The following is an 18,758-nucleotide window of genomic DNA, read 5'->3' on the forward strand; positions in this document are numbered from 1 at the left end:
ACATATGTCTATTTGTAACCTTCAAGAAAACAATGCAAATGCGAGCCCTCACTAGATGGACAGACAAAAGATAAAGCATCTACACATTATAAACTGAACCACGGTAGCATCATGACACATGAATACGTGCAGATCATCGCTCTTTTTTCCTCTTTCTTTTTTGCCTACTTCTGTTCTGCATCAGCAAAGAGGCACTTTTTTGTTCTGCTGATGGGGAACATCAACAGCAAAAAAGCAAGACAGACTGTCTCTGCCAGTGCTTGTTTTAGAGGTTCTCTGTTTCATAACGATCAAGTGCCTGAGGAGATCTGGGTTTTGGATTACCTGAAGTGCAGGTGAATTTAACTTCTTCTTATTCTAGCCTTTGACGTCTTGCCTGGGGTAGCAGAAGTAACATGACATGCCATGTGACCCACTGATGTCACAGGAAGTGACATCACACAAACTTTGACCTGGTGACATCATAGAAAGTGACACCACCTGCCATTTGGACGCCCATGAAATCAAAGAAAGCAGCACTGCCTCACCTTTGACTTGGTGCTATCATGGGAAGTGATGTATCCAATTTTTGGTTACTTACATCACAAATAGTGGCTGGAAAATCTCTACAGATATAAAAGAAGTACCCTATAAACAGAAATACTTCAAATCATATTGTAAATGCAGCTGCATACATTGTTTCAGGTAGTATCTTCAGATATACAATAAAGATAATGTAGCATTGATTAAGAACCTATCAAGCAGACCACAAAAATGGAGAATACACTAGTCAAGTTGAAATCAACCTTTATCAATATCAAATAACATATAAAATGGGAAAGTTGATGGGCCTATAATGTTCAAATAAGTTCACGTTATCATTTGTTTTAGAAACTAAGAGTGCCATGTAATTAAATCCAAGTCTTAGAACGTAGGTAACACTGCTATTAAATGCAGGTTGAGTGCTCCCAGCAATCTTCCTTTCCATGCTATGGTATACATACTTCTAAACCTGTGGAGCCATTGAACCTTTCCAGGTTTGCTATCATTAATGTTGTCTACAGAAAGCATGGCCATCATTGGTACAGTACTGGTGTTGATCAATATCTGTATTAGCAATTTAAGGAGTGTTAAGAACAATTTGGCAGATTTTACTCACATGGAGGAAGATACTGGCTGTCATGTTGACACTGCAATACTGATGAGAAGAGATGCTGTTGTTCAGCTTCCTTGAAAAGAAGAAGTTTTCTGACTAGGCATATTGAAAGATGCCAACAGTTCACATGTCCCCATCTAGAATTCATTCCACCAGTATGTGCAGCAGCTTGTTCAAAGGATGATTGGGGCATCCTCCTATGTAGATTATGACTTGAAGGTAAGTTGATGCTCAGCTAATATGAAATCAAGAATAGACTGACAGGACCCTAGATACGGTATGCAGACCTCCGAATAGGATACTGGCTGGCACACAGAATAGTTGCTGTACAGATAATTGCCAGCCATGATGAGAGAACAAATAGGTGGACAGCAAGTGTTTTGCTACAGGATATCAAGGTGGCTAACTGTACTTTTCTAATACTGTTTCCATATTGCTACACATGGCAAGCTGATTTGATGAGGCTGCATATCCACTGTGACAGATAGAAACGAATTGGACAGCAAGTTGGTGCTTTACCAATAGTGCTTAGAAGCGTGGTGGCTGCTCTCATCTTACCCGTGCATAGGTTTATGACTTCTGCGATCCCTGACAGATATCTTCTGGGGGCACAGGCCTCAGGGCGAATAGAGACTGATTGAGGGGTAACTGTTGTTTGCCTGGCCATCAGGAGAAGGCCGATACTGCGTGGCAGCATGGTAGATGCTGTATTCTTGGCCCTGCAGAGGATACTTTCTTCTTTGATCACTGGCTGATGTTTGTGGACAGCAAATGGTTCAAGGAGAAAATAGACTTGGTGGTGAGCACTAGTTGCTTGCCTGGCCATATTGGGGAGGTGGATGGCAGCATGGTAACGGAGGTCTGTGTACCCCTACATATGTTACTGACTTCTGAGAACACTGATGGATATCTTTATGGGGCATATGCCTCAAGGTGAGAAGAGACTAAGACTGACTGGAAAATAGCTGTTGCTTGCCTAGCCATCAGAAGAAGGCCGAAACTGTTTTGCAGAGTGATAGCTTCTGTTCTGTCTTCTTGACCCTGCATAGGATACTGGCTCCTGAGATTTCTTGGCAGATGTTGTAAGGGGTCATAGGTCTCAAAGGGAATAGAGAGGAGTAACTGTTGTTTGCCTGGCCATCAGTAGAAGGCTGATCCTGCATGGCTGCGTAGTGACTGCTGTCTTTGTGCTCCTGCACGAGCTATTGGTTTCTGTGATCACTGTTTGCCTGGCAAAGTATGAGGCTGCTTCTCTGAATGAAAGGAAGACCGGCTTATTTTTTAAAAGGATACCTCTGGTTCACGCATGTCAGCAAATCTGTCTATGACTTCATTCAAATTTAGCAGATTAACCTAATTCGGTTCACAAGCCATTATCATTAAATCACTGAAGGCCATATGTAGTTTGCTAAATACCGGTAACGGCCGGAAATCGGTAATTGTTCCGTTACCGACCGGTATTTAGGCTTTTCTAATGTAGGAGGTAGGTTTTAAGGATTCGGTAATTTACCGATTCCTTATTTTAAGGAATCGGTAAAATACTGAATCCTTATTTTAAGGAATTTGTAAATTACCAAATCCTTAAAAGCTTTGTAGCTGGCACTCAAGTGAGTGCATTTTTGCTATCAGCATTCATTATTTACCACCAACTACAAGTTGGTGGTAAATAATTAATATCTTAAATAAAGCTTTTTTCTCAGTGCCATGTGGCAGACATACATGCCCTTGGGGCATGTATGTGCACCACATGTGCACACATACACAAATCAGATGTGAAACAGGGGGTCAATGTGACACCCTGCCACCCTTGAATATGCTCCCCCTATTACCGATTCGGTATTTACCGAATCGGTAATAGTGAATGGCTTCTTATTCATTCCTATGGGCCTCCAGGCCCATAGGAATGAATGGGAAGGCGATTCCTTATTACTGAATCGGTACTACTGATTCGATAATAACAAATTTTACCGATTCGGTATTTTTTACCGAATTTTTAGCTACATATGAAATACTGATGCCTAAATACCGAATCGGTAAAATTCAGAATTTAGGAATCGGTATTTCATATTTACCTACATCGGGCCCTGAGTCTCTTGTCTCCACACTTATTGAGAAGATAATCTTTTACCCTTTTTATTCAGGAGAAGAATCTCTCATCTGTAGCAGTAGTAATATGAACTAGATTTAAAAGACCCAAAACCTGAGGAAATCCTCCTAGTAGATACACAAGTTACTGTCTGACAGAGAGAATATTCGGTACATTCTTGTCTGAAAGATACGATTTTGCCGTTTCAGTTCGAATTATAGAAGATTTCGGTCTCCTGCAGCCTCTAGATATTTGTAAACATAACTAGTGAAAGCAAAAGTCTAAACATTTTTCAGTATTTGGATTGAACTTTTCAATAGCAGAGATGAGACAATGTTGTCTGTAAACCAAACATTAAACTCATTTACAAATCAATCCAAAGTAAAGAAATAAACTTCCTGCTTTAAGCACTCAGTCAGTGAAGTTTGACTTTCTGAGGCATCAAAATGGCTGGATCTGGTTTGTTACTCAATTTATGGTGTCTCAGAGATAGAACCCTGGGATTGGATTTGTCTTGAATCTCAATTCCACACTGCCCTGCTAATTCCTTAGCCTGACTTAACAATTCGATCCACTTGACAGAGTTTCACTACATCACTTCCCGTTGACTTAATTACGTTACATGCTCTCTGAAAGTCAAGGTTTTTCTCTATAGTACTTCGGATAGACTGTGAATCTTTCGGAGAATGAGTTCCATAACTGCAATGTAATTAAAAAACTAAAGTTTTCAATGTTCTTAAGAATTCCTTTGGCTTCTAAACTAGCCTCCTTGCCACATTGTTGTGATTCTACTGCATGGAGAATAACGATAATAGACTTAAATCGTATCTGTACTTTTCTAACACAGGAGTACCAGTAAAAAATCTAGTACCTTAGAGTCGCTCTAGCTCCATTACATAAAGATTACACTCTTTCTGAGCTTTCACAAAGAGCTCAGGCCTTAGTGAACGTGGTGAAAGAGATTAATAAATTGTTTGCAATGTTGAGAAGAACTGTTTTACTGTTTGCACTAATGTAAGGTTTAGGCGATGGGCATGGCATTGTATATAAATTGCTTGTGATGCAATCTCTCTTATTTATGCTGGGACACCTTTAACACAGCCACTTATAACAAATGCTCCATTTCTTCCAGTCAAGTCCAGCTTTCTGTACTGCTTCAACAATGGCTGCAGCAATGCTGGAGGTATCTAACTTCTCCATATGGTAAACAATGTTAATGTCCACATTTTTACTTTAATCTTCGGTGGCATCAATCAGTATTTAACATACTATTTTACATGCTGCAGCCTCAAAAGGTAGCGTTCTGAGATACTGATTTTGCATTGAATGTGTTGATTTCTTTTAGGTTCCTCCATATGAAGCTGGTGATTTCCTTCAATGTTTCTGTTGTTAACATGCACCACTCATTCACTCATACAAACAGAATCAGGGCAGTTGAAGAGAGGAAAATGGATACTAGCTGGGTTTGTTTCAGAAACAGTCATAGCCCTTTGGTGATAAAGCACACAGGAGTCTCTGCTGTTTTTTTTCCCTAAATATCATTTTACTATGAAAGTCTGGAAGGGGGCCTCTGTACTTGGGTTCTCTCCTCGGAAAGACAAGTCAAAGCAGCAAACAAAAATGTTCTAACTGCTTAAAATTCTACTTCACTAGTCCAACTCTGTATAGGTTAAAATAGGGCTTGAAGGGGGCCTAGTCCCTTTGGGTCTCAGACCTGGTAGTAAATAAAACCAAACACTGAAACAGGTCCCTCTGAGGCTCTATATTCATGCTCTTAACTATAAAGACAAACATACTGATCGACTTCTTAGCAAGGAATGTAAAAAGCTTTAAGACAATCCATGACAGTAGTTTAGTTCCTTTTTATACTTCACATGCTTTACTGAATCTAGCATTCCGCAAGAGTGCCACTGTTTTCAGAATGTTGTGTTTCTGTATTTTGTTTTAGTGTGGGATATTACTCTTCTATAGTGCATACTTTGAATTGTGTCTCTTCTGGGTGTTTATAACGGGCCACGATTGAGAACTTTGGAATTGAGGCTGAAGGCAGTGCAAGTTTCTCACAGTGCCTGTCAGTGGGCTAGAAAAGTGTTCAAAATACACGCTCATCCAATCCTTAGCCTCTCCACAGAGCAATGGTCGTGTATTCCAGTTGAAATTGTGGTTCAGTCCAAATGTGAGTGTGTGTGTGTGTGTGTGTGTGAAGGAAGCACACATATGTAACAATATTAACAAGGTAAAAGTAACAGAAAATAAAGTGCTTACATGTGAGTGGGTGTGTTGTGTGTCTGGGGGTGGCAAAGTGATGGAGATGCAAGGAAGTGTTTTCAGAAGAGAGTGGAAGGAGAATAATGAAGAGGAAAGAGATAAGGTGTAGGATATGCAGATGGACGAGATGTGGAGAGAAAAAGGGCATGCGGACATAGAATGGATATACTAGAGTGATTCATACACTTTGACGACCACTGCCCCTGCCACAGGTCTCAGTAATGTTTAATTCACAGTATCACAGTTTCAGGATTGAAACATTTTCTGTATGAATTGTTTATCACAAAATCATTGTAGTTACTCATTCTTAAACAGTTAACCACCATTGAGAAAGCCAATAGTTTTGTCCAGTCTTCGGTGTAAGTAAGTTAATGTGGTGTATACCTGGGTGTAATAATAGAAAGCTCAGAGAGGAACTCACTCACCAAATGGATGGCACACTATGGGAATCACAGAAAGTTTATTGACCTGTTTAAGCCAAGCACTTAATTGTATCAGACACCCCCCTTTTAGAGAACTTCCCCCCACTTGTTTCATCCCACTTAAAGCCTTGGGTTATAGGAAGTACTTGTCTGTGTCATCGAGAGTGATTAGTATGCCTTTAGTAAGCATATCTAAACATGCTTGCTTAAACTTGTCATGCCATAAATTATTTGCAAAGATTCTGCATTTTAGAGACTTAAATTGAATCAAGTACAAGGCATAAGTCATACCTTCAATTTATTATCCAACTTCAGTCACGACCCGGTAGGACTTAGAAATGTAAACTTGAGAAAGAGACACCTCTCCATTTCAATAGGTAATAGTTGTTGTTTGCATAACATAATGCAAAGTGTATAACTCTAATAAAGCTGAAGCAAAAATGGTATATTGAGTTTCCCAGTTCACTGCAAACTGTGTGATCCTGAGTACATCACCTACCTTATGGTCCCAAGACCTTACGGGAGTCCTTACAAGCAGGTTAACTCATACTATTTAAACTAATCCACGTTTTTACAGGGCAAGGAAGGACGTCAGAAAGAAGGAAGACTTGTATGTTGTTCTTCTCCTACTTTAATTGAAAAGTATCAACCTGCACACCCTGTTTAATAAATTTCTACTGTATGTACTCCTACAATGTCAATGATTCAGTGTGTGCTGCTTCATGAATGGGACCTGCCACTGTCCCTCAATAGATACTTGCAAAGGTGAGTGCGCAGAAAACTGAGCACCAAATTTAAGCGCACTACGCAATGACCCCAAAAGGTTCAACACAAAATTAGTGTATGATCAATAGTAATCAAATTTACAACAATTCAACAAAAGGTCAATTTTGTCAATTTTGATATACACATGTATTTAGCAATTCAAGATTTCATAAAGTAAAATTGACATTTAGTTGACAATCAACTTTAAATTAAACACTGATACTTTTCTCAGCAAACAATGATGAATGCATCAAACAGAATGCAGTAAACAGAATCTGTACACCTATTTCTTATGCCAGCCCCAATGCATTTCGGGTTCTTGCAACCCTTCGTCAGGGGAACAGATTCAATGTAGGCTAAGCAACAGTAATTGGCCAAGTGCCGGAACACAAAAAATAATAATGACTTTTGTCAATTACACTGACGTTGCAAGGTTACAGTAAAGATTACCATTGCATGTGTTGATCTGTATCAAACCAAAACTAGATGCCGTCACCAGGCCCAAAAAAGTGAGGTACAAAACAAGATGCATGAATGCGACTGTGTCATATAAAGCTACTGATTTTGCCAATCCTGTGGGTTCATTGGCGGGTAGTTCCAGTGCATCTAGTCAAGTGCTCTACCCAAACAGGAGTTAGTTCTTAACCGTGCCTGAAATCAAAATCAAAAGTATACTTCCCTCGTAATTAACACCAGTGAAACAAACTATCATGGAAGTCGATGCGGCATACCTTTCGATTATGATTTAAGCATTTCAAAATCTCCAAACAACTTTAAATAAAAAGTGCTGCCATATATACTCCTTCTGTTGTGTAATCCAAAAACCTATAAGTCACATGGCTATGTACGTGACAACTACCTGTAAGCCCCAGCTGTTATGCGACTCAGTTTCAAACTTTTTGGCATGCTCCAATATACATCTGCGCAAAGAAATAACTATTATCACATTATCAGTCAGAAACATTTCCGATACTATTTATTACACAACTCACCAATGCGCTGCTCCGTATGAATGAAGCTGTACCTTTACTGCTGTGTCTATCTACGTTAGAACGAAAATCACCATTACTGTCTGTTCCTCACAAAACATAGACATATACACTTCTATCTCCCTCCCTCGAACAGCTTCACTCATACACGGCGTCTGCGCTCTCTCGTCATCACGGTGCCCTGCAATGGAAACCAACCATTCTTGAAGTGCAAGCCACGCCCATTTTGAACTCGAACTTTATTGAAATCCCTTGATTACAAATTGCTCACCCAAACAATACCAAAACGATTAGGTTTGCTGGCCTGTGGCCCGTGTCATGAATTCAAATCAATCAGTATTGAATGGATCTATAGCCGTGTTGAATCCAAATGATAGTGTAAAAAACGCATGAGACCTCTATGACTAACAGTCACCAGTCAACGCTCTTAAGCGTTTATCGTCATTTATTGCTCCTCAATGCTCCTGAAGAACAACCACTGCTAGTTCAATCTTAATGAAACACTAATAGCTGGTCAATGCTCTCGTATCGGTAGCTTCTAGAGCAATGTATCACAGTCCAGATAAAGTTATCCTAAAGGCTATTTGTGTGCCAAACCAAAATTACAAATACATCCAACTACCCCATGAATGTGTAAGTGTAAGAGAAGTCACCTATATGATACATGTTGTAACAATGTGCACATTTTTATTTAATACAGGATTTGTAATGCACATGGCTGCCTCAGCGACGAGGCGTCCCAGCGCAACCAGAAACCGGCAGAGAGAAACAGGGAGAATTACAAGCACAGCATATTAAAGAGTATTAAAGAGTGGGGAGCAACCATGTTTATAGCGATTTCCGAAATGTCAGAAGATTGGGGAAGGCTCGAATGCTAACTGGGAGGGAATTCCAAAGTTTGGCCGCCATGAAGCTAAACGAGCAACCCCCAGCCCTTGCTTTCCTCACTTGAGGGACACAAACCAAACCGTGGTGTGCGGAGCGCAAAACGCGCCTGGGCAAGTAGGGCTTCAACAGGCCTAATAGCCCAATGGGGGCTTGATGTCTCAGTATTTTGTGCGCAGTACACAGCACCTTAAACTGAATACGGGCTTGATTGGCAGCCACTGCAGTTTCCAGTTGTCATTAAGTCCCCTGGGAATCAAGGTATCCAAATGCTTAATCCAAAACGTTTCCCTACGTGCAAGTTGTTTATGTGTATCCTTGCCTGTGTGAGTGATTATTTTTTCTAACACTGTTAAACAAAGTTGTGGAATGTTGTGTGATGCCTCAAGCCAATGAGCTGCTAAACGTGAGTTCTTATTTTTTGTCAAAATCATGCTTTTGTGCTCAGTGATCCTTGTTTTAATTTTGTGTGAGGTATGTTCCACATAAGTTAAAAACACGGACATTTAACTGCATGAATTACTGCTTCAGTATTTCAATCCGAGGGGTGCTTCAATGTTATCTTCTTGCCTGTGTGTGGATGTAAAAATGTGTTTCCAAGGATGACATTCCCACAATTACTACAAGTTCCAAAAAATGTCATGCCAGTGTGCGTCTGAGTTTCAGACTGATTTGTTGTTTCATTAGAATTTCTCTGATGTTTTTGAATCGTGTGTGTGTGAACCTTAAAACCTGGATATTCGACAAGTAACTCCCCACCCTTCTCCAAGCGCCTTGAGACCCTCTGGGTATGTAGCGCGCTATATAAATCATTGAATTGAATTGAATTGACCTGAACATTGTATTAAAATCGGATTCCTGTTCAAGAACTTCCCATCTTTTTGAAATGATAGTTTAAATCCTTGGTGCCTGATGAAAACATTTTAATACAAAGACCTCTCTTCTGCATATGGGCTGTACTGTCGGTGTAAGTAAATCTTCCAGAGATTTAAGTGACATTCGATTTTTGGCAATTTCCAATACCTCTCGTGGATATCCTCGCTGCATATATTTCGTGTATTGCTCCTCAATCATTTCCTCCGCCTGCTGTGGATTGGATGAGATTCTTTTGATTCTGACGAACTGTGACACCGGTAAGTGTTTCTTCAATGCTGGAGAATGAGAGCTTAAGAAATGTAATGCGTTATTTCTGTTGGTTGATTTTTACAGACATATGTCTGTAAACTCATCGTTGTATTGGTAATTTGAATGTCCAGGAAATTCATGGTGTCTTGATGGATTTGATATGTAAACTTGTTGTCTACAAGTTCCTGACGGTTACCACTCCACAGATTCAAAAGGTCATCTATATGTCTCATATATGTTAAGAGATTCTTTGTCCACTTAGCATTGGTTAAGATTTGTGTGTGCTCAAAGAAGGCCATAAACATATTCGCATACGATGGTGCCCTGGGGAATCCCATCGATGTTCCTGTCCTCTGTAAAAAAAGAAGTTTTCCTTCCAGACATAGTAACTGTGGAACAAACTAAACTGCAATAATTCCATCAGAAGAATTATTTCAGTCCCCTCTTGCTAACTGTTAAGAAGCATCCATTCTACTGCCTCAATTCCCTTATCAAGAGGGATTGATGTGTACAATGCTGCTACATCTATAGTACACAATCAGGTGTTTTTGGTTACAACCTCTTGAAGCCTGTTTTTATAAGGTAGTCAGTCGGGTCTTTTACATAGATACTCCATGATTGAACTAAAGGTTGGAAGTAAAATTCCAAAATTCTCCTATGGGTTAATGTATCGAACCACATCCTGCCATGATGGGTCAAAAAGGTGGATCCCGTGCGTCTTTATGCATCTTTGGTAACATGTATATGTGTGCTATTGAGGAAATCCAGAAAATAAAAAAGATTTTGTGGTGTCGTTGACCCATCCCATCTCAACAGCTCTGTTCAATAGAACTGCCATGAGAACTGCCATAAACTATTTTGTGGGATCTGACTCCAAATGAATGTAGGTGTCTTCATTGAATACGTGCTCCTCCACTTTTCTCTCATAAAATGCCTTTTCCATTAAGACAACTGCTCCTCCTTTATCAGCAGGTTAGAAAATGGGACTATTGTCTTCTCTCAAATGTCTTAAGATACTTTGCTCTTTGGAGGTGAGATTTGTACGTCAAGGTGGTCGATATTTCAAAGATTGCAATCCCTTTTTCACTTATGTCTCACACGTGTCTAGTGTCTTATGTGAAAAAGGTGCCATAAAGACAGTTTTAGGTTGAAATCTTTCAGTGGTGTTTTCAGATGTTGGTTACTGAGAAGAAGCTATGGTATGGAAAAACCAACGCAATCTCAACTTTCTCATGAACTTAAAAATCACTACATCAGTCTCGAATGCATTGGATACATATGTCGGAACAAATGACATGCCTTTATTCAATACAGTCAATTGCAAGGTGCTTAACACCTTGTGTGAGATATTCATTACTAGGTTTTCTTGCTATTCCATAGAGTCCTTGACGACTCTGCTATTCTTTTTTTGTCCCCTCCTGACTGGCTTCCTTTTGTCAATTCTCTGTGTTCGGGTGGATCATTGGAGGTTTCGCCATGGGCCAAAAAAATATCCTTTGCAGATGTAGTAGGTGTTTCACCTTCGGTAAGTATTAAGGTGCTCGAACTTGAGGATGTGACTGTTCATGGTAACAGCTCCTGGTCCGTGCCTACTCTCCCCTCCAAAGACGATGAAGATGTTCTTCTCCAAGTGCCATAAACCCATTCATGATGGTGAGCAGGTGAATAAACAACAGGGCTCAGTCTTTAATTTTCAAATACACTTTTCACACTTGCTGGCAGTGAAAACACATAACACAAGCACACTTTTTTTTCATCAAAATCACATGATTAAACTTTCAGGTTAAAAAGGCAGGTCTGAAGTCGACCTATGAGAGCTAGGGAGTGTAAGAAGTCGAGGTCTTCAGGGGACCATCCCATTAGCTATGATGTGAATGTTCGCAGAGAGCCAATCTTATTACAGGGTTGTGTTTTATCGGAAAAAACAGCACCATGAAAGAATAAAAATGTTCAAGTGCACTGCCTATTTTTAAAAGATGTATGTGTCATTCATCCACTATGTGTGTGTTGAATGAAATACTGAATACAAAAAAGAAGCACTTGAAATACAATTGGCAACAATGTGGAGCCATAACACGGACATGCCATTTTGCACCCGATTTATTATTCAATGTACTCAGTAGAACGTTATGCATGTTCTCTGTGCGTACTCCTCAGTGCTGATGACAGAAATATACTTCCTTTAACTCAAAAGCAAGCCTGCAGCATACCAAAGCAGACATGTCTGTCAAGTACCAAAACCTGTAGATTCCATGGGAGCAGATACGAACTTCCTCAATCCCTGACACCACTACAGTGAACGTCAATGCTCACTAGCAGCAGTGAGGGGGAAAGGGGATTGGGAAGAGAGAGACTGCCACTGCTTCGCTTCTTCTGGACTGGACTCAAACAATTCTTCTTGTTGACTCCTGAAACAAATTACAACATGTAACTACAATAGCTGCTCCTTACCTCCCTCATACACTACTACTACAAAGTTACCTGTCTTTCCACAGTGGTTAGCTGCTCTCTTATGTTAGTGTTGATATATGTGTCACAATGTACCACTATTCGGTTCTGGTTAGGTGTGTGGGTTCTTGTAAAATCCTGTAACTCAAAGTCAAATGTAATTGCTGTAACTTCTCTGGTACCCTACCTCTACACTATACTTAATTACCTGTTTGACACCTGTACCCTGCTCCTAATTTTGTCCTTTTAATATGCGTCTTTTAGGAGAATTATAGCTGCATGCAAATGAAGTAACTGTTCTGAAATGTCTTTCTTTTCTTCTTGTCTTTCAGCAAATGAAGAAACCACTATGTAGGTAAGTATAATTATATGTATAATTATATCTACTTAAGCTTTTCTTGCAGATTCCGGACTAGTACTCAGTTCAATAATCATTTGCCTAATCCTGAGAAAGTACCTGGACGGTAATGTTCTTGAGTAGTACTGAGGTATATGCTACTTGAGTCTCAACACTTCTCTTCTCTTTCAAATTAAATAGAAAAGTCTCTTCCAGTTCTCAACCTTCTCTATATGCGCAGAAAGTAACTGGTTAGAAGTGTCATACTAATCGCTTGTAGATTCTCTGCTTGGTTTAGTGACAAGGACAAAGGCTAGTAATGCTTCTTATCAAGTCCTTCAAACAAATAGTGCAAAACAAAAGTAACTTTCTCACCCAATTCTCATGATAATCACAAAGCTGCACTTAGCTTCTAGAATTCAGGAACTCCATCTTCAAACCTCTACGTCTTCAAGAAAATAGGATAGAGCACTCACGAAATGCTGCCTGTCCTCAATGTCTGTCAGTTGAAGTACGCAGCAATGTTCGCGAGCGGGCGCTAAAACAGCTGCGGCCGAACGCAAGCAGAACAACTAGCCACGGTCTTTGGTGGCCATCTTGAAATTCCGCGACCGCAAGCCACATAAAAATAGCAGCCAAAGAGAGACTTGAATCAAGGAAAGGACTCTTCTACTTCTAGAATAGATGGGGCAATGTAACTTGTGACTAATCTGGCATTTTCTTAAGGATTTTAAAACTCTTGTCTGACCACTCCTGACAGTACCTCCCACCAAGGCTCCCTTCTCAACCTCTTTTGTTATGTTATGTTATGTTAATGCAATTTGTATTGCGCACGGCTGCTCCAGCGAAGGAGCGTCCCGGCGCACCGACAAGGTGGCGAACACAACACAACAGGGGAACAGAAACAGTTATTAAGAAATTGAGGAGTGAAGGAATTAATAAGGTTCAGAAAATAAATGGGTTTTTGCGGCCTTGCGGAAGGAAAGCAGGTCCCCAAGGGTCCGAAGTTTCAAAGGGAGAGCGTTCCAGAGTGCGGCTGCCCGCACCTTAAAAGAGCGACCCCCCACCCGGCTGAGTTTAAACCGAGGGGCTACCGCTAGTTCTTGGTCCAGCGAGCGCAGAATGCGGCCCGGGATATACGGGCGCAAAAGTTGGTGCAGTAAGGGAGGCGATAGGCCCTTCAGAATCTTGAAAGAAAGGTACAAAACTTTAAAGTGAATCCGCTGCCTAACGGGTAACCAGTGCAAGGCTCGCAGAGATGGACCGGCCGAGCAAAACCTAGGAAGACCTACGATCGCTCTGGCCGCAGCGTTCTGCACTCTTTGGAGACGGGTTAACTCGGCCTGGTTTAATCCTATAAAAAGGGAGCTGGCATAGTCCAATCAAGCCAAAACTGTTGCTTGCACCACCAATTGACGAGTTGCGGCATCGAAGTATTTAAGAGCCGGGCGCAAATTGCGCAGGATGCCGAAGCAGCACGCCGAAGCAGCACGCCGCCGTCCTTTTGGTGTGGCCAACGAAGTTGAGGGAAGGGTCCAGCCAGACACCAAGATTTTTAATCTCCGCAACCGGGGTGGGGGTCGGCCCCAGCTCAGAGGGCCACCAAGTATCTCCCCATAGGTCCGTCCGCTTCCCAAAGATCATCACCTCCGTTTTTTGGGCGTTTAGTTGGAGACAGTTGGACGTCATCCAACCAGCCACCGCCCTGAGTCCTTCTCTGAATCTTGGGGCATCCACCCCAGAGTCCCCACTGATCGTGACCGCTAGCTGGGTGTCATCTGCGTACGACACCATGGTCATACCACAGAGCTTCACAACCTCAGCCAGCGGCCTCACGTAGATGTTAAACAACGTGGGACTCAGTGAGGAACCCTGTGGGACCCCGAGAGACAGAGGATGACATTTGGACTGGTAGGGCGGGGACGCCACACAGAAGGAACGATCCCTGAGAAACGAACGGAACCACTGGTGTGCAGTGCCGATCACCCCGATCTCCTCAAGACATTGCAGGAGAATATCATGGGAGACCGTGTCAAAGGCGGCGCTTAGGTCTAACAAAACAAGCGCTGCCGTTTGACCTGCATCCAGAACTACCCGCAGGTGCTCGACCATAGAAAGCAGTGCTGTCTCCGTACTGTGGCCAGCCCGAAAACCATTCTGGGTGTCGTCCAGAATGTTGGCACGCGACAGATGACCAGTGAGGGCGGTGTTAACATGCGCCTCCGCGAGTTTGGCTGGCCACGGGAGAAGCGAAATCGGGCGGTAGTTCTCCGATTTTGTGGGGTCGAGAGATGTTTTTTTCAAAATGAGCATTACTACCGCATGCTTCCATTTCAAAGGCACCTGGCCTGATGATAGCGACGTGTTGATTAAGTCGCAAACCGGGCGAGCAAAGAACTGGTCTCTGAACATTGGTGGCTTGAGCGGGTCGTCCGGCGACCCAGACTTAACTCGGGGAGCCAAGGCCGTGTAAGACTCCAAAGTACGAGAGGGGAGAGAGTCTAGCACCACCTGATCCGGCAGGATAGGTGGCCCCATACTGGTTTGTACAGTGGAGGAGGGGAAGGCCCTATATATGGTCTGGACCTTCTCCAGGAAGAAAGCCGCCAGCGCTTCACAATGAGTATTGGAGCTGATGGAGTTACCGGCCGGCTTCCTTGCCACAAGGTCTTTAAGGGCCTTGAAGATGGTTTTAACAGGATTCCCACTGTTGCGAAACTCCAGAGCGTAGTATTCAGCCCGGGTTCTACAAACCGCACGGTGATAGGACTTGATCGGAGCCATATACAGGGTTATTTTGCTGCTGTCATACCTCTTCCTCCAGTCTCTCTCTGCACGTCTGCAGACACTTTTCAGAGCCCTCAGATTGCCATCGTACCAGGGGCTAGGGGCGCGGGAGCCACACTTACTGGAAACCATCGGGATAAGGGAGTTGAGGGCCCTGGTTACCCATCCGCAGAAATGGTCATAACCAGACTCCACGTTCTCCACTGCACCCAGTGGATCGTCAGTGAGAAGGCTTACTGGGATGGGTACTATGAAACCCTTTTACCAATTTGGGAGCATGCAGATTGTCTTTAGGTTGCCAGGTTCTTTCCTCTGGGCCATAACCTTTCCAGTCGACCAGATAATACAACTTTCCTTTCTTTATCTTGGAATCTAATATGCGTTTAACCTCAAACTCTTCTTCGGACTGAATTTGAACCAAGACTGGTGGAACTCTACCTCTCAATTGTGGGGGCTTCCTTTTCAGTAAAGAGACATGGAAGACCGGTTGTATCCTTAACTTAGGTGGAAGTCGAACCTTCACACTCACAGGATTCACCATTCAATACCTGAAAAGGATCCACAAATCGAGGCTGAAATTTACGATTCCCTTTCAGGCGCATATTTCGAGTTGAAATTCACACCTTGTCTCCAAATTCATAAATGTGATTAGCGCATCTTCTTGTAGGTTTGCTTCTTGTAGGAACTCTTAGCTTTGATCAAAGTACAAGTAGCTACCTGATAAGCCCTTTGTAAATCCTGAACCACTGCTACCACTGCCGGAACCTCACTCTCTTGTTTCCCCACAAATGTGTTTGGCTGTCTTCCAGAATTTAAATAAAAAGGAGAAAACCCTGTGGAGGAAAGTTCAACGTTATTATAAGCAAATTCAGCTGCACAAATTAGACTTGGCCATTCACCCTCATGATCCATCATAAACTAGCACAAGTATTGCTCCAGTTCTTGATTTACTCTCTCTATTTGTCCATCAGTCTCAGGGTGGAAACTGGTAAACAAACGAGAATCATTGTCCAATCTCTTTAGAAAAGCCCTCCAGAAATGTGGTACGAACTAAGAGCCCCTGTCAGAAATAACAACCTTTGGAATGCCATGAGCCCTGACTACATGCAGTGTGAACAGAGTGGACAATTTAGTCGCATTAGGAATTGATTTCAGTGGGACAAAGTGACTCATCTTTGTATAATGATCTACCACCACCCAAATTGTGGAGTAACCCTGGCTAGAGGAGGGATCTACAATGAAATCCATGGAAATGGTGTACCACGGATAAGGAGCTGGGGGCAAGGGTTGCAACAAACCTCGTGGGGCAGACCTAGAAGATTTCCCTTCAATGCACTGCTCACAGGATGCCACAATTTGTCTCACCTGAGCTTCCACGGCGGGCCGCCAAAATTCTCATTGAATTAACTCCAACGTCTTCTTGACTCCGTTATGACCTGCGAGCAATTCATCATGACAGTGTCGAATCACCTCCAAACGAAGCTCATCATTAGGAACAAAAAGGTTCTCAAAGTGTTATGGCATTCCGTTCTTTATCTTTCTTCCAGTTCCTTCTTTAACCCATGAACTCAATTCTTCAGCTGAAAGGGAATTTTTGAACTTGTTTTCAAATTCTGGATATAAAATGGCTCCATTTATCTTCTCCTGAGGAATAATCAGCCCTTTTTCCATCTTCCTTATGGGCCGGGATGCCCGCCACCCCTTCCACCACCAATCAGCGGCGTTCGATACTGTCAGCCATGCCTTGCTTTTGGACAGACTGAGGGACTTTGGGATTAAGGGCCAGGCCTTTCAATGGTTGCAATCATTCCTTACAGGAAGGACCCAAAAGATACAACTGGAGGACGAAACATCTGAGGTGGGGATTTTAGAGTGCGGGGTGCCACAGGGGTCAGCCCTGTCCCCGCTTCTATTTAACCTCTACCTGCAACCATTGATTGCTTCTCTGGCCACTATGGGCTGTAAAGTCTACAACTACGCGGACGACACGCAACTGCTGCTAAGTGTCGATGACACCACGGCCGCGCAACTCCAAACTCAGAACATCTTGCGGTTCACAGTGCAATGGATGACAGATAATCTGTTAAAAATCAACCCTGACAAGACCGAGGTACTAGTGATTCCATCTACTGCCTCACCTTGGGGTGATCTCTATTGGCCTACAGAGCTGGGCCCGGCTCCAAAACCAAGCTCGTCTGTAAAGAGCTTGGGGATCAAACTGGATGACGATCTGTCAATGGCCCCTCAGATCTCTGTGGTTGTGGGAAGTTGCACGAACATCATTAGGCAACTGCGGAAGTTAACTCCTGTCCTCTCACAACCCATGATGCGATCAATAGTAACGGCCACCATCATCTCCAGAATTGATTACGGGAATGCCTTGTACCTTGGCTTACCGAAAACTCTGACCAGTAGACTCCAGGTCATAATGAATGACGCTGCCCGGTTGATTTTCAGATTACCGAGGAGATCTAAAGCTACTCCCTTACTACAAAGCTTGCACTGGCTCCCCATCAAAGAAAGAGTGGAATTTAAGAACTTATGCACGGCCCACAGGGCAATCTATGGGAAAGCCCCAACTTACATCAAAGATCGTCTGCAACTTTATTGCCCCACGAGAACACTTCGATCCTCAGACTCCCAACTACTGGTCTGCCCCCGCTACAGGCTAGTGACCAAGGGAGGGAGAGCCTTCTCAGTGCTAGTCCCTCAGTTATGGAACAGGTTGCCGGAGGCACTGCGTCGGGAAGGGAACCTACTACGATTCAGGAAGAGCCTAAAAACATTCTTGTTCAGAAAAAGCATGAGCACAGTATAATCCAGCTCCCATCTTGCTAAGTTATTGTTACTACCATCTTTCCTGGCGCTTAGAGGCCTGCAGGTGATTAGGCGCGCTATAAAATCCCATTAACAATAACAATCCCCATGGGAGGAGACAGACACAGATTTTAACTTTTGGAAGGCGGGGGGGCCTCACGCCCCCCCTCCCGGCTGTATTTATTAAAATATGAAACAAAATTTAAAACTTTAAATTAAAACGTTTCATGTATCATGTACAAATTCAACTTCAATTACATTTTGATGAAGACAGGTATTCAGGCTAACCTTAACAAATCTCTAATACAAAGATTTCCTAGCCGAGTCTAACAGCATGACAAATGCATTACATTCGAATTTGTACAACCTAACATTAAGGGCCAACGGCAAGGTCTTAACCGGTGTCAGATCCCTAACACCAACTTCCCGCCCTCACGTGTGAGTGGCGTATGCGCAGAGGACTTTACCCTCGCAGCCAACTGTAACTTCCCTTGTCGTGGGGGCCCCCTTTCACTCGATGCCATCTTAAGGTCGTCCGAGTTCCCGTGCGAGGTATCCGTAAGAAGGACAGCGTGGACTCCCCCCCTTTCCCCGCACTCTCTTCCGCCGGAGCGGATATCCGGCCCCCGGGAAATTCTGGGGAGGGGCATATAGCCGTCTCCCCCTGGGAGGGGCCTATGGCCGTCTCCCCCTG

This window comes from Lissotriton vulgaris, chromosome 2_1, assembly GCF_964263255.1.
Source record: "Lissotriton vulgaris chromosome 2_1, aLisVul1.2, whole genome shotgun sequence".
Classification (NCBI taxonomy): domain Eukaryota; kingdom Metazoa; phylum Chordata; class Amphibia; order Caudata; family Salamandridae; genus Lissotriton; species Lissotriton vulgaris.